Source organism: Lates calcarifer, linkage group LG3 (assembly GCF_001640805.2).
Source record: "Lates calcarifer isolate ASB-BC8 linkage group LG3, TLL_Latcal_v3, whole genome shotgun sequence".
Taxonomy (NCBI): domain Eukaryota; kingdom Metazoa; phylum Chordata; class Actinopteri; family Centropomidae; genus Lates; species Lates calcarifer.
In genome coordinates, this window is record NC_066835.1 from 11,811,742 (window position 1) to 11,826,472 (window position 14,731).

A 14,731-nucleotide genomic window follows, 5' to 3' on the forward strand; every position below is an offset into this window, starting at 1 on the left:
GGGGGGGGGGTTGACTCATGCCTGGAGTCAGTGAAACTCCTGGTGGGTGGCCGCTATGAGGAAAGAGTGTGAGAGAAAGTCAAGAAGAACAAAGGCAGTTATTTAACTTTCATCTCAGCTTGAGGTAATTATTTGATTTGAGTTTGACCCAATCACACTTTCAAAGTGACCCCGTGCCCCTTGGAAAACAATGAATTTTGTCCTGTTTTGACATTTTATATAATGACCAGAATATAGGACCAGAGTGGCAGCTAAGATTAGAGAAAGGAAAACCGGCTGGCATGCGACAGAAGTCACGAGTAGTGCAAGAAGTTCATGGTTTGTGCCTAAAGACTGACTCCGACTCCTTTGATATGGCTGCAGTCTGATCTCTGAGCCTGACATGAAGGTATGTCGTAATGCGAGGTGAAAAACAACATCGGTTTCAAGGATTTGTCAAATGTACATGCACACACAAACTCCTAATCACTCATCTTTACTCACTAATTCGATAACGAGCCTGAACAGTTGAAACATGTTTTAACGTTTGACATTTGGCCTCGAGAAAAAAAAAGAAAGAGAACAAAATGAGGGTCCCGTCAGTATCTCTGCAGTCTTGGGAGAAAGCAGCCCCCCCCCTGCCCTTCCTCCTGCTGCAGCGAGGGGCTGCTGGTACTCTGACCCCAGTAATGACAGAGGGTCAGGAGTCAGGTTGTGTGAAGGAACCGTCTACGTCTGCAGAGCGCGTGAGGAGCGCCTGGGAACCAGAGCTCGCCGTGTGATCCCGTGAAATTGATCTCTCCGGAGGGGACCAGTGGTGTGTATTTATATTTATGTGTGGTGGTTGTCTGCGTGTAGGAGTAAGAGCGACCGCGACAGGAGACACACCAGCGGAAATGGTAGATCCCAGTGGTTGGCCTGTCGTGCCGTGACCAGGGTGCCCTGTCTGCCTGCCTGTCTACGGCAGGAATGATGGTGGAGGGAAATGGTTCAGCTGAGATGATTTTACACTTTACTGTCCCCTGAGAAAGAAGAAAAGAGAAGCATATGTAACCCCCAGATTAACATTTCTCATACTCTAAATAGCTAAATGCAGTGCAAATGTAGGTCTTCAACTTTACATTTTGAGGGAAATATTGTACTTTTTCTTAGTAAAAATAGACGACCCAACAGTAAAAGTGGTTGTGCGTGGTTTGCTGTGAGAGCAATATTCAGCATCTAAGAGCTCAGAGGTTCATATGTTTTTATTTAGCCTTTCCAAAACCAAAACCACTAGTGCAAAAGTGAGAGGAGTTTATAGAACATTAGCATTCCTGGCTAATTAGCTAAGCATAGCCTACAACATAAGCTGGCATTACTTCCAAGGCCGAGGAACATTTCATTAGCAAACTGCATTAGCTAAATTTGTTCTAAGATGATGTTACATTCACCAAACACACTGATTAGTCTGAATGGAGCCATCAAGTTTATATTTAAGATCTCTTTTACAGGATTCTTGTTTTAGAGCATTAAAAAGTCTGACAGAGTTTGCAGCCAACTCATGGAGTTAATGTTAGCTTCATTAGCTAGTGGTGTCTTTTAGCATATTTTGCTAAACGTCTCAAAATGTTGGATATAGGACTTTTACTTGTACAATTTCCACAGTGTGTTGTTTCTAATTCAACTGCTGCTTGAAAAAGTTGAGAATGAAGTCTCACTGGAAGCCCTTCCCTCCAGCTGCCATCACACTGTTTGATGTAGTGTGTGTTGTGGTGTGTGTGCTAGTCTGACGAAACATATCTTCCATCTTTTTTAAGCCAACATGGATGAGAAGTCCTTTCAGTGCCCAGAAAAATCTAAAGTTGAATATCTCCATGACAAGTGGGACGACAACTTAATCTGGTGAGGAAGATCATGTGATTAGACTGAAAGCTCAATAACAGCTAATGAGTCTTGTATTGAGATTGTTTACGTAAAGTTCCTGAGTGTATGCATATGCGTGTGTATTGTCTTCGTCGTGCTGTAAAAACGCTCTCTAATTAAACTGCAATGAAGCACCTTTAAAATGAGTATAAAACAGGAGTGAGTCCATGTCAAAGAGAGCAACAGACACATGGGAAAAGGTTGTTTTTGCATTTGTGTGTGTGTGTTTGTGGTGTGTGTGTCAGTATCTGAGAGACAGACCCCTCCAGTGAGGGCCTGGCTGCTCTTTCATCTTCAGCATCTGCTATTCTTCTTAGAGCTCTCTCTCTCTGACCAAACCTCCACTGTCTGTCTGCTGTGCCTATTTAGAAGCGACCACTTCAGTCATATCTGCAGTCTCGTTATGGCAGCTACAAAACCAATCCCCCCCCCCTGTGCTTATTCAATCACAAAGGGATCTTGGGAGCTTTTTTGTCTGTCTGTTCCCCTCTCAGAGGCTTTGTACAGACATTTCGAAACAATCAGCTGAATTAGTTGGGACTTGTGATGTCTGATCCCCCTGCTGTACGTGGGGCCTTGCGTATAAATGTGGCACACCCCGTTCAGAAAATTCCTTGAGGTCTGCTACAAAGAAAAAAAAAAAAAAGAAAAAAATTTGTCAAGAATCCAGTCAGAATTTACCATAGCTTTGAAGCAAAGCCAAGCATGTCTTAAAGATTTTTTTATCAACTGTAGGATGGTGATGGTAATGAAAGGTGTCACATCAAACAGACCAACAGGGAAAGATTTGCACATTGCCTTTAAAAAGAAACAATGAAATGGACAATGTGTTACCCCTGTGCACTATAGGATACAATACACTGTGCACCAGCTAAGCTTGTTTGTTCAGGAGCCAACAGCAGACACAGAGGCAGGACCGGTGAGTTAAGGAGTTTTATTGGTAAAAGGTGAAGGTGCTGAGGAGTGCAATGTAGGCAGGTGAGAGGCAGGAGAATGTGGAAAGGAATGGTGGAGACTGGCAGGAGATTTGCAGGTGAGTGGTGGGCATGGAGATGGCAGGCAATGGCCACAGACACAGGAGGTTCCCTTGAGTGCAAGGAGACACAATGTTAAAAAAAGCACAAGAGATTCACCAGAGACATTTACTCAGAACTAGAGCGATGCTGAGTGGCCAAGAGTCCAACACCACTGGCAAAGAGCACTAGAGCAGAGCTGGGCCTCTTATACTGCAGGAGATTGAATGATGAGTAGCAGGTGTGCACATGAGCCAGGTGCTGGTGAGCCACGCCCTGAACACAAACACACACACACCCACACACACACACACACACACACACACACACACACACACAGACAAATAAGGATGGAATAGAAACATGCACAGCAACATGAAATTATATTTATATTGTGGTTTTACAAATTTACATCTTGTTGTTTTGTAATCAGCAGGTTGGGATGCGAGTGCTGTAATTTCCATGATTTATAAATTGACCCTTGAACTCTGACATCGATAATAATGCTTTGTGTTCAGATTATATATAATTTCCTTAATAAATAACATGACACAACTGAAGAAATGTTGAGGACTTTGCTGTGTTTATATAACACAATGTGAGGTATGAAATGGTGTAAACTTTGCAGGTGAGACGCTTGTGCTTTGAGCTCTGAAAGTCAAATCCAGGATTGTGAGAAGTCACACACTCACTGTGCTGAGAGAGAATGGCTTACATGTTGTCATTACATCACTCAGAGGCCGGATTCAAAACATTAATTAGACAGACTTCCCCGGCTTGTTTGCTTTTGGACTTGTGAGTGACGTGTGTATGCATTTGTGAACATGCATGTGTGTGTGTGTGTGTGTTTGCGCGCACACACATGCATGCTCCTCTGTGCTTTGTGTGTGGTTGCAGTGATTTGAGTTTGGGTTCACTCGCTAAGCTTTAGGCTTTAGTGTGTGTGTGCGTTTTGTCACAGAGTGGTTAGTGCAGCACTGATTGCTGTTTATTTGGTCTGTGGGTTGACACAGAGCCTAGCAGTCAGGAGCACTCTTGACAGCTCTGTTTTTATTGGGTCCCTGTAGCCGTACCAACACTAACACCAAGGGCCCGCTCCTCCCTCTGTCCCCCGCACCCCGAGACTCCCACACCAATCTTCCTGTCTGTACTTCGAAATAACATACAGTAAATCTTCATGCTCGGAATAAGACAATTTCAAAATTGTAGATGAGAAATATTGGAGGAAATTCAGTTTCAAGAACACAAAATATATCTATGTGTTACCTTCTTTGAGTTTTTTTTTTTTTTTTTTTGGATTTTTCAATTTATGTTTTCCCTTTAAATTCCCTCATTTTAGCTGTAATATTCAGAAAAAGAAAACACAACAGCTACAAGAAGAGAAACAAATGAAAAACATAGTCAGATATAGAGTATAAGGTCTCACATTTTTAAAAAATCACTTTAAAAAAACATCAAAATAAGTGGCTTATTTGTTTTGTGCACAACCTGTGGGACTGTTGTGTTGCTGCCCAACATGACCAATAATGACGTGACCAAAATGAATGATGGTGGAAACTATGAAAACAAGAACCAGGTGGCAAAAGAAATGAATTTACTTTCGACATTTCTGGTTTTTCACAGTCTACAGGTTTTGAATTGAGCAAATCAATTCCTTGATTTTTCTTGCTAAACCTCCCGTGAGCTCTGAAACATCTTTGCTCGTGATCTGTCATCGTTCAGCCCCTGCACACACAGATGTAAGATTAATGCACACACACACACACACACACGCACATGCTGACATGCTCAGGATGGTATATGGTACATGAACACTTAGTCAACCATGTAATGCGACCTTGTCTCAGCCAGCACACACAGCCCTGGTAAAGAGGTCACCGCTTTGCCGTCTGGTGGTCAGGCCCCCACCTCTTTCTCTCTCTCTCTCTCTCTCTCTCACACACACACACTCAGCTACATGTCATGATATGATAACCTGCACTGTCTGTAACACCCTTTCCACACACTGGACTTCAGTTTCTGTCTCTTCACCAAGCCTAATCACTGACCCTGTTACACACACACACACACACACACACACCCTCTGTCCAGCTGACATCTCCCTTTACTGAGATGAAGAAGTGATGAGAGTACTGTGGGAGGAGAAGGTGGGGTGGGATGCCAAGACTGGACGGCTGTGTGTGTGTGTGTGTGTGTGTGTGTGTCTGTGTCCCTGCTGTAACGGCTGCTCCCGGCCGTCCACACAGCTGTCTGCTAGACACACTCAGACACACAAACACACACACACTGAGCGGCTGTGAGAGATCCCCCCCACGACTGCTTCCCAGGCTTGTGACTTGAGAGAGAGGAAAGGAGGGGAAAATGGCTGGAAAGGATTAGACACACAAACACACACACTTACTCACTAACAACCACACATACAATATTATGTATACACACACACACACACACACATTCTAAAAGACCTTATCTTAAAAATGCTTTGGTTATTGTTGGCGGGAGAACAGATTCACGCTGTGCTCCACCTGCTTCTGTACAAACACTGTACATTTATTGAAATGGTTTTAAGAGTGACTCCAATCCACCTTGGGTCATATTTTCATAGTTTTTTATTCATAATAACAACATTGTACTCATCAAAGTAATTGCTGAGCTCTGGGAACATGGTGACATCGATAAGACGTTTGACAGGGCAAGAAAAACAAGCAGTCTGATAATCAGACCAGTTGTAAACAAAACAGCTCGGCCCCATTATCTAAACCACCTGAGGTAAAAAGCTGAAGTGATATGGTGGGTCAAACTTGAACCTGGAAGTGGGCCTGTAAACTGTGATGGATGATTAGTTTGGGTAATAATTTAACAGTTTGACATTGTGTTCTCTTCCAAATAAATCTACCCAACCTGGGAGCTGACCTGATTACCTGGCTGCTCATGTTTCCAGACTTCTGTTTAGAGACTGTTCTCAAGTCTCAGCGGTTCACTTGGTGAGGATATACTGTTGTTATAACTAAGAATGACCGATCAAACAGAACGAAAATGGGACTAGTGATAATAACCTCAAGCAGTCATGTGAAAAAATGATTGCCTCCTGCACAGTAGTGGTCATTTGTTGAAATGACAAACATTCATGTTCCATAGCAAATGTGGAAGGAAGTGTGATATTTCGAAACAGTGCAAAAAGTCAAGATGGTTGGGCGCAAAGACCTTCACTTAAAGATTAGAGAGTGGCATTAACCATGAAGGCGATCTTTTTCTAACCCTAACCATGATCAGGATCATTCCCAAAATGCAGTCTAAGTACTTGAAGTTGCCTGAAGTGAACTAGTACATTTAGCACAAGAAACACAAATCTTAAAATGTTCATGTAGACTATTTCTATTCTCATATATCTAAACAAGCTCTAGATTTAGATATATGAAGTTGTTGGGAAAACTTTCCAGATAAAATGCTATAAAACATCAGTAACTCTTCAATAAATGTCAGCACAGGGTGAGCAGGCTCTCCACCACTATGTCACCAGGAAATTGTTCATAGTTAACAGGAAACTTGACCACAGTCTCAACAGGAAGCAATGAGCAGCAGCTTTGATGAAACCCAACCACACGCCCAGCAGGTAAACCTTTACAAAGAGTGTGTCAATCCTCTTCATCTTCTTCTCAACAGATATAAAAATGAGTCAAATGTCAAAATAATGTTGTGTTACGATGTAGACTCATTGGCAAGTGTGTGTTGTCCTTACAAACACAGTCAGATTTGTTATGTAAATGGACACATCCTTCCTAAGAGATGTAAGTTTTGCCTCTAGAAATGTTTTGATTGCAGAACCTGCTATTTTAGTTATTTGTTGAGGGCCTCATGGTATTCTGGACGTGCCATGTCAAAACATGTGGCGGACTCAGGAATATTTGTGTTTGCATCGGGCACTTTACACTGTGTTTGTTGTCCTTGCAGATGGAAATAGACATAGCTGGAGTTTCACAGGCACAGGAAGGGCTTTGTTGGCAACCGGAGCGCTGTCAGAGCTGTCACTGCAAGCGTCTGTATCTGGAAATCTGCACTGATACACTAATTCTGTGGCGTCGGCAGCTGATCAGGTTAAGTCAAGAGGTATTCTGTAGGTTTTTAATTAAAGACTACTGTAAGGAACAAAAGAAAGACAGAGAGAAGGAATCAAAGTCACTTGACAGAATGAGGCTCCATGAAAATCAAAGTTGTGACATCCTTGCAGTGACTCCAGACCCCAGCTTTAATGGCTGGTGTTCACCACACATATTTGCTTTGTAGCTTTTTTAGCGATTCTCATGAATATTTGGGAGCATGTTGTTTAGGCGACAGCGGGTTCCTCTCTGTGTATGTTTGCGTGTGTGCGGTGCGTGTGTGAGTACTGTTGTGGTTATTGATGCATACTTCTCATGAGGCATGGCATTATGAGCTGGGCAGAAGTTAAGAGGGTGGTGGTGTGTTTGTTGTGTGTGGGAGAGTGTGGGAGCGAGACAGAGAGGAGAGACGAAGACACAGAGACAGAGGGAAAATAAGGAAGCGAGAAATACTCAAAGCGAAATTAAAGGGGAACCGAGAAGGACAAAGAGAGGGGCACTCACGCCAAAACATAACGGTTGTGTGTGTGTGTGTGATTGGAAGAAAGTCTTGAAATTTGCGTGGGAGAAGTGGGGGATAAAAGCGAGAAATAGAGGACGTGTGTGTGTGTGTGTATGTGTGTGTGTTTGTGTGTGATACAGTGGCAACCTGATCCAGTGGGAACATGGGCCGCACAGAGCCATAAACATAACAACAGGAAAGCCATGAACACAATCACCATCTTAACCAAAACTGTTCTGTCCAGAAGAACATATTAACAAGTGTAACAAATATGCATATATATATATATATATATATATATATATATATATATATATACACATATACAGTGGGGTTTAAAAGTCAGAGACCACTTTCATTTTCATGGGAAAGTGGACTTTTGGACCCCACTGTACATGCACATATATACATCATCATTTAGTATTGTATATAGCCAAAACCTGTCTGTTGGAAATTATGTATATATTCAGCTAATCTACAACAGCAAATACAGGATTACATTCTGTAATGCCGTATTTTTTTTATTTTTTTTTTACCAATGTAATGAGAAAATGTTGTTAATTAACATAATGCATCAGTTGAATGTTCTCTAACTGCATGTTTCTTTGGTTTTCTGCCAAAACATGGTCTTTGATTAAAGGAGCTATTTGTAAGTTTTGCTATCACTACATAGCTACGGTTAGCATTAACAGCTGTTTGCTTACATGTCTAGAAGAAACAAGGAAATCAGTTAATTGGAGAAACCGATTGATAAATTAAGCAAAGTTGAAAACAATCAGTTGCAAACCTAATACATCCATATTTCCCCCTGCTCAGAAAACTATACAGCAAACACACACTTTCCCACATTTCAGATGATATAAACCCAAGATCTTGCACTCAGGCTGACATCTGGCCAGAAATAACCATCTCAACCACTAAAAGAATTTATGTTTGATTTATAAAATATGTTATTTCAACTGCGTTGAAGCTTAACTTAGTTCTCACACTGATTGGCAGTAATTTTAGCGTGTGTGCGTGTGTGCATGTGTGCGTGTGCATGTGTGTGTGTGTGTGTGTTCATGGGTGTGGGACCTGCAGCAGCAGCTGGTGGATTACACAGAGCTGATGCGTCCCTCATGTTCTTCGGAAGCTGTCGTCATGCTTCCTGTATTTTGGCCAGTGGTGCATGATGTCACTTCCTGTGCTGGAATGTCTGTTTGTGTGTGTGAGGGCGTGTGTGTGAGGGTGTGGATCATGCTGAGATCCAGCTGCAATGGGCTCCCAAATGTCTGTCCCACATGAATGTAACTAACACACTGGCACAGAACAAAGGACAGACATCATTAAAGGAGTCTGCATGTATCTTAAAAGCAGGTAAATCATTAACTTACTGAGCCACAGTTTCTCTAGCCTTTGAGATAACTGTAATCACTCATAAGCAGGGTTGACAGATATGGCTTCCTGTTTCAAATATATTTAGCTAATGACAGCAGAAGGTGGAGGGTGGATGTTAATGGAGCCTCATTAGTGATTACACCAGATATTTTGCATCTGTAATGTGAGATTTAATTAGGTTACCAGGGTACACTCAAAACTGATTTAGTCATTTTTATGAAGCCTAACGTCTCTCTTGGCATACTTGAATCCACTCAACATTTCTGCATATATTTTTCTATATATTTGACCTATTCATAGTATAATCATGAGGACCATTAGAGGTTCAGTGGAAGGTCACAAACAAAACAAAATATCTTGGTCTGAAAAGGTACAGGGGGATCAGTCAGCTGCAGTCAGTCAGTGTATTGTGCAGTTGACATTTTATTGAAGATTATATGTTTGTATCCTCTGTTTCAAAAGACAGAGTATACATTAGCTTGTACAGTCCAATATGCAATGTCAGATGATGACTTGGTTTTGTGCATGCTGTATGTGTGTAGGTATAGGTTTATGTTATGAAATCTACAAGATATGTTAAATTTAGGATATATTTTGAAAGACATTGAAACATACCAGAAGATGCGAGCTGAATTTTTTTTAAATAAGGTAAGCTGAGCATAAGAGGCGCTTTTAAAAGTAAAAATACAATAAAATCTGATATAATAGGTAATCTGCTTCAAGAGGAGGATTGTTCCAAAAAGAGGAGAGACCTGGGTAAATCACAGGAAGGAGATGACTGGGAGCTGGGAATAAATAAATAATGAAGTCAGACAGATGAAGCTGAGTCATACTGAAGTGATGCTGATATACAGTAGGAAATGTTGCTGACTCATTATGGCAAAGCAGCAAGAATACTGTTTATTGTTATTATTAGACATGTGTTTCATTAAAGTATTCGAGTATGAGATGTGTGTGTCTGGTTTCTATGTGATATATTCATGAAACCTTTTTTCCATGAGCTGATTCATGGCACAAAACAGGACTAAAAAGCAACTTGATTGAATGTGATGTTAATTTTTAAACACAAAGAGTGATTCAAATCCTTAACAAGAACAATAAAAAACCAAAACCAGTTCCGCAAGCTATGCTGCTTGGATCCCTCACGCTCTTTGTTTCTGTAGAAACAGACGTTTTGATCTTTAACATTTCTCAGCATAAGACTAAAAATACCAGAATTAAAATCCTTCAGCAGGAAAACAAGGATTTAAATGTAGTTTATTAAGCTAAATTTAAATTGTGATTTATAAGGCAATAATGACACGGTTTGGTTCTGTTAGTCTCGTCCAAGTCAAAGCTAAACACTGACGATTAAACTAAATATTCAGTCAGACAAATTGAAGAACCCTCCTTAATCTCTGATGAATGTAGATTGTTTTACAAATTCTTCTGCAGAATAAACAGATATTACTGCAGTTATTAGCAGGTCACTACCTATGATTAGTGTCATTTATTTAGGCTAAACTTTAAATAAAACAGTATGTTAAGCATATGAGAGTGGAACCAAAATGTAACCACATTTGTAATGTGATAAATTCAAACATAGTTATGTTGTGAAACATAACTTTTTGTTGAAAAGAAGAAGAAGTTTATGTCTCAAGAAAAACTTGAGAAAAATGTTGCTCTATGAAGGTACCAAATGGACAAAAACTCTACTTTCCGAAGGCGGCTTGCAAATACACAAAATACAATTTTGTACTGTCTTTCCATGATACTACACATGTTTGGGGTCTTGTGCTCAGTCCCATGAACATCCATGAACACTGTCGAAATACTCACTAAAAACGATTATTTCAGTATTTTTTCTGTATAATCAAAACTGTCCATCTATCCATCCCTCTATCAGTTCTTCCATCTGTTCATCTCTCCATCTCCCTGATCACTCCTCTCATTTGTCTTGCCTCCATTTCTCCCCTCATCTATTCGTTCTTGTTAGTGTGACCCCGTTTCAGAGTCTATGGTTGGCAGCCGGACTGCCGGGACACGTGGTTCATTGACTGGGAAGGTCTGGCAACACACTCTGTCTTTCCTCTCACACCATTTATTATCTGGACTGGGAGACTCTCAGGACCCAGGAGCTTGTGCTCACATGAACACTGACTCACACACACACACACACACACAGGCAGGCTCACACAGAGGAATATAAGCAACACTCTTCCTCTCAGTGTGAGAACTTCAGCGAGGTCTCTTCACCCGAGTCACACAGATGTTCCTCTTGGCACCTCAGCAGGTTGTGGTGGGGTGGCTCTGGGGGCCTTTCTGGAGTCTGGGGGGGCCGCCGAGGGCCAAACAGGGCCCCAGAGCCTGGATGAGAGCTTCCTTTGTGGGACACAAAGCATTGTCTGTGCTGGGAAAGGCCATGGGGATGGGAACACCGCCCAGAGCTGGACACTGAGTAGCGATTCTAGCTCTGCGAGTGTGTGTGTGTATGTGTGTGTGTTTATGTGAGAGTAAGAGACAAGGAGATTGAGTCTGAGTGTGGGAGAGAGAAAGTGTGTCCTCACATATGAAACACACAGAGAGACGGGTGCAGTGTGTGTGTGGGAGTGTGTGTGTGTGAGATACTCCAGACTGCTCCATGTGTGATTAAGAGATGGACAGTGAAGTTGTGTGAAAATCTGTCTGAGAGTGTGAGAGAGCAGCTTGAAGGACAACGTCAGACCGACCCACTATTTTTCTCTTGAGGGTCTTAGTGGTGTGAGCTCAACATTAGTGCCTGGTCATAACACAAAGTGCTGCAGCACAATTCATACGTATGTCTTTCTGAAACATATAGACCCCCTACAATTTTTTCTCAGGACTGTATATCATTTTATTCAATAAAGACTTTGTTGAAACAGAATAAATACTCTCTTAGCTAACAGATTTAAAAAGTTAACAGTTTGGCAAAGTTAACAACAAAGTCTGTACTTGTAAACTTTTCCTATTTTGTATAGCAGTACACACTCCAACATTAAGAATAGATTAAATAAAAGTGAACGTAGCAAAACATAATAAGCTACGTTAGCTTCTCCCTGGCTCTTGTTACCTTAAAGGTCAAATTCCTCAAGCTAGCTTGTATGCAGCAATTTGAATGTCGAAGTTCGCTAGAGTTGAACTTGCCCCTGCTGTCAGATCCTTTCCTTCCAAATATGTATGTAACACAGGGACAGGTTTACATATGGAAAACTAAATGTAGGGAAAAGTACAGCTGCAAGTTAGGCATTTTTTTTTTTTTTTTTTTGCAGTTTAGAACCTCAAAAAGAACATGTAATGAGAATCATCCTGTATTGATTATTTTTACTGCCATACGATCTTAAAGCAGTAGTCACTTAAGAAATATGGAAGCAATATAGCCTACATTTTCAAACAAAAACAAACATAAACTTCAAATTAACCCTGGGATAAAGTAGTTACTGTAGCAACAGACAGTCTAACAACCAGCCCCACCCAGCTTTTCTTTCAAATATGATAAGATATGGTGCTGATGAAGGACCAGGAAGCATAGCGGCTATTTTAAGACTTTGGGAACTGTCGCAGAGTTAGAAGAAGTAGGAATGAGCCAAAATGAGTGAGCTTGCATGTGTGCGTGAGCGTGAGTAACGGGGTGGAGTGGGGGTTTCGGGGACGGTGGGAATGGCCGAGGAATGTCAGAAAGCCAAAGAAGGGGAAAGAATGAAAACAAAAAAGCAAAGAAGTGGTTTATGCCCACAGAACAAAGATGGAGAGAGGGGTTTTTTATAATTGGCCTTTTCCTTCGGGTCCCAGACTCACTGGCTGAGTGGAGGAGACGAGGGGGACAGAGGAGTGTGTGTAGTCTCCCTCCAGCACACACACACACACACACACACACACACACAGACCACAAAGACAGTCCAAACTGCAGAGGACTCCAGGAAGATATTAGAAGAGTTTGGGACCGAGGTGATGTGGGAACCTCGACAAAACCATCACTGTTTAATTACTGTCGCCACAGCTCCTTTACTGGCCAAGCACATTACACCAAAACAAAACACACACACACAGTCGCTCACAATGTACCACACACTCTCTCGCTGTTACAAAAAAAACTTGTGAAAACACACACACACCACGCTCTGCTTCAGCACATGTGAACTTCAGAGCAGGTTGGCCCCAGGCCCCGAAGTTCTCTGTGGGTAGCTGTGTTTTACATAAGACAAGCGTGACCCTAATGCACCATGGAGAATGTGTATGTGTGTGAGTGTGTGTGTGTGTGTGTGTGTGTGTGTCCACTTCTCAAACCACCCTGGAAAGCCCCGCTCCGTAAAAGCTATGTGGGTCTCCAAACCCTGCAGAGCTGCTGTCTCATAGTTTATTCAGCTATTTCTGGGAGCCTAGGTTATTTCAGTGTTTAAGAAAGCAGGAAACCTGAGAGCGTTTGTGACAGAGGTTTATTCTCTCACAGGGAGGTTCGGGAAAATTGAATGTTGGTGTTTTTGGTATTGTTCTTTGCATTGTTGCTGGAGACTGATTTATGCACCAAAGATTTAAAGAGGGAAAGGGCATCAGTTATTTCTGTTACTCTTATGATGTATTCACTGACATCTGAGAGCTTTTATTCACTGCCGCCGACAATCAGACATATGTTCATTACAAAAATTATAAATATTTTATAAGGAAGAATTGTAGCAAGTTTGACTTGAGAAATAGTTTGTACCCTAAAAGTCAAATATTTCCATTATAATAAAAACTATTTGTGCAAATAGTCTATGCATCATACTCAATTACAGCAATTTGAAATAGTGTTGCATGTAATTTACACAAAACAAAATACCCCTCATGTCTTCCCAAGAATAATACACATTTATTAAAAAATACTTAAAGTTATATGTCATGTTTTACTTCAAATAATAAATAATTACTTTAAATCTAAATTAAACGTCTATTACTATAAATAACAGTGTTACCATTATTCTGTCATTTTCCTCTCAACAATTATCATGAAAAGACAAAAACAAAAACAATGCATCAATCCTTAATACTCAGTGCCAAACCCATTTGTTCCTACTAAAGACATACATCTAAAAATAAACTTGTCTAAAATATGTTGTTTCATTTTTAAAAAGAGCAAGTGATTTTTCCACTTTGTTTTTAACATATGTCATTCAAACAGGAGGAAACGGTGCATTTGTTGTGGACTATTTTAATACAGATTTGTTGCTCCAGTGAGTATTTAAGCCAGCTCAATGGTGTATTTTTGACTTAGTATCAAAATAAACTACAGTTCCCATGTTCATCATAATGAAGAAACTTGTTACCCAAGGCCCATGGCGCAGAGGAATAAGGTATATCAGGCTTTGGATTCACAGACAGTACTTGTTGGCAGTTAGTACTTCATTTGGTCTTTTGTGTGATTCAGTGACAGTAAGAAAAATACAGAACATCAGCAAACTTATAATTTAAAACCATGTATATTATGTGTCTACACTACAGTTTTATGTGCCTAGGTTGATTTGGTTCCCTTAAGCACATAAATACACAAATTACTGGTAGTCATAGTATCCCTCCCCCCAAACACACACACACACACACACACACACACACACACACACACACACACACACACACAGTAGTACTTGTCAGACAGTAGTACAGTAGATGTCAGTGAGCAGGCTGCAGTAGCTCTGGTTGCAGTGTCTGGTTTCCACATGATGAGAGTGTAATCCTTGCAGGTTCCTGCCTGCTGCTTTGTTTTCCTCACTGTCTGACTCATCCCTCCCTCCAACCTGTGGGAAGGAGAGAGAGATGGACTATGTCACTGTCATAACATGGGATTACTGTCTACAATAGGGATGGGAGAGAGCCCTGGAGTTTCTGTC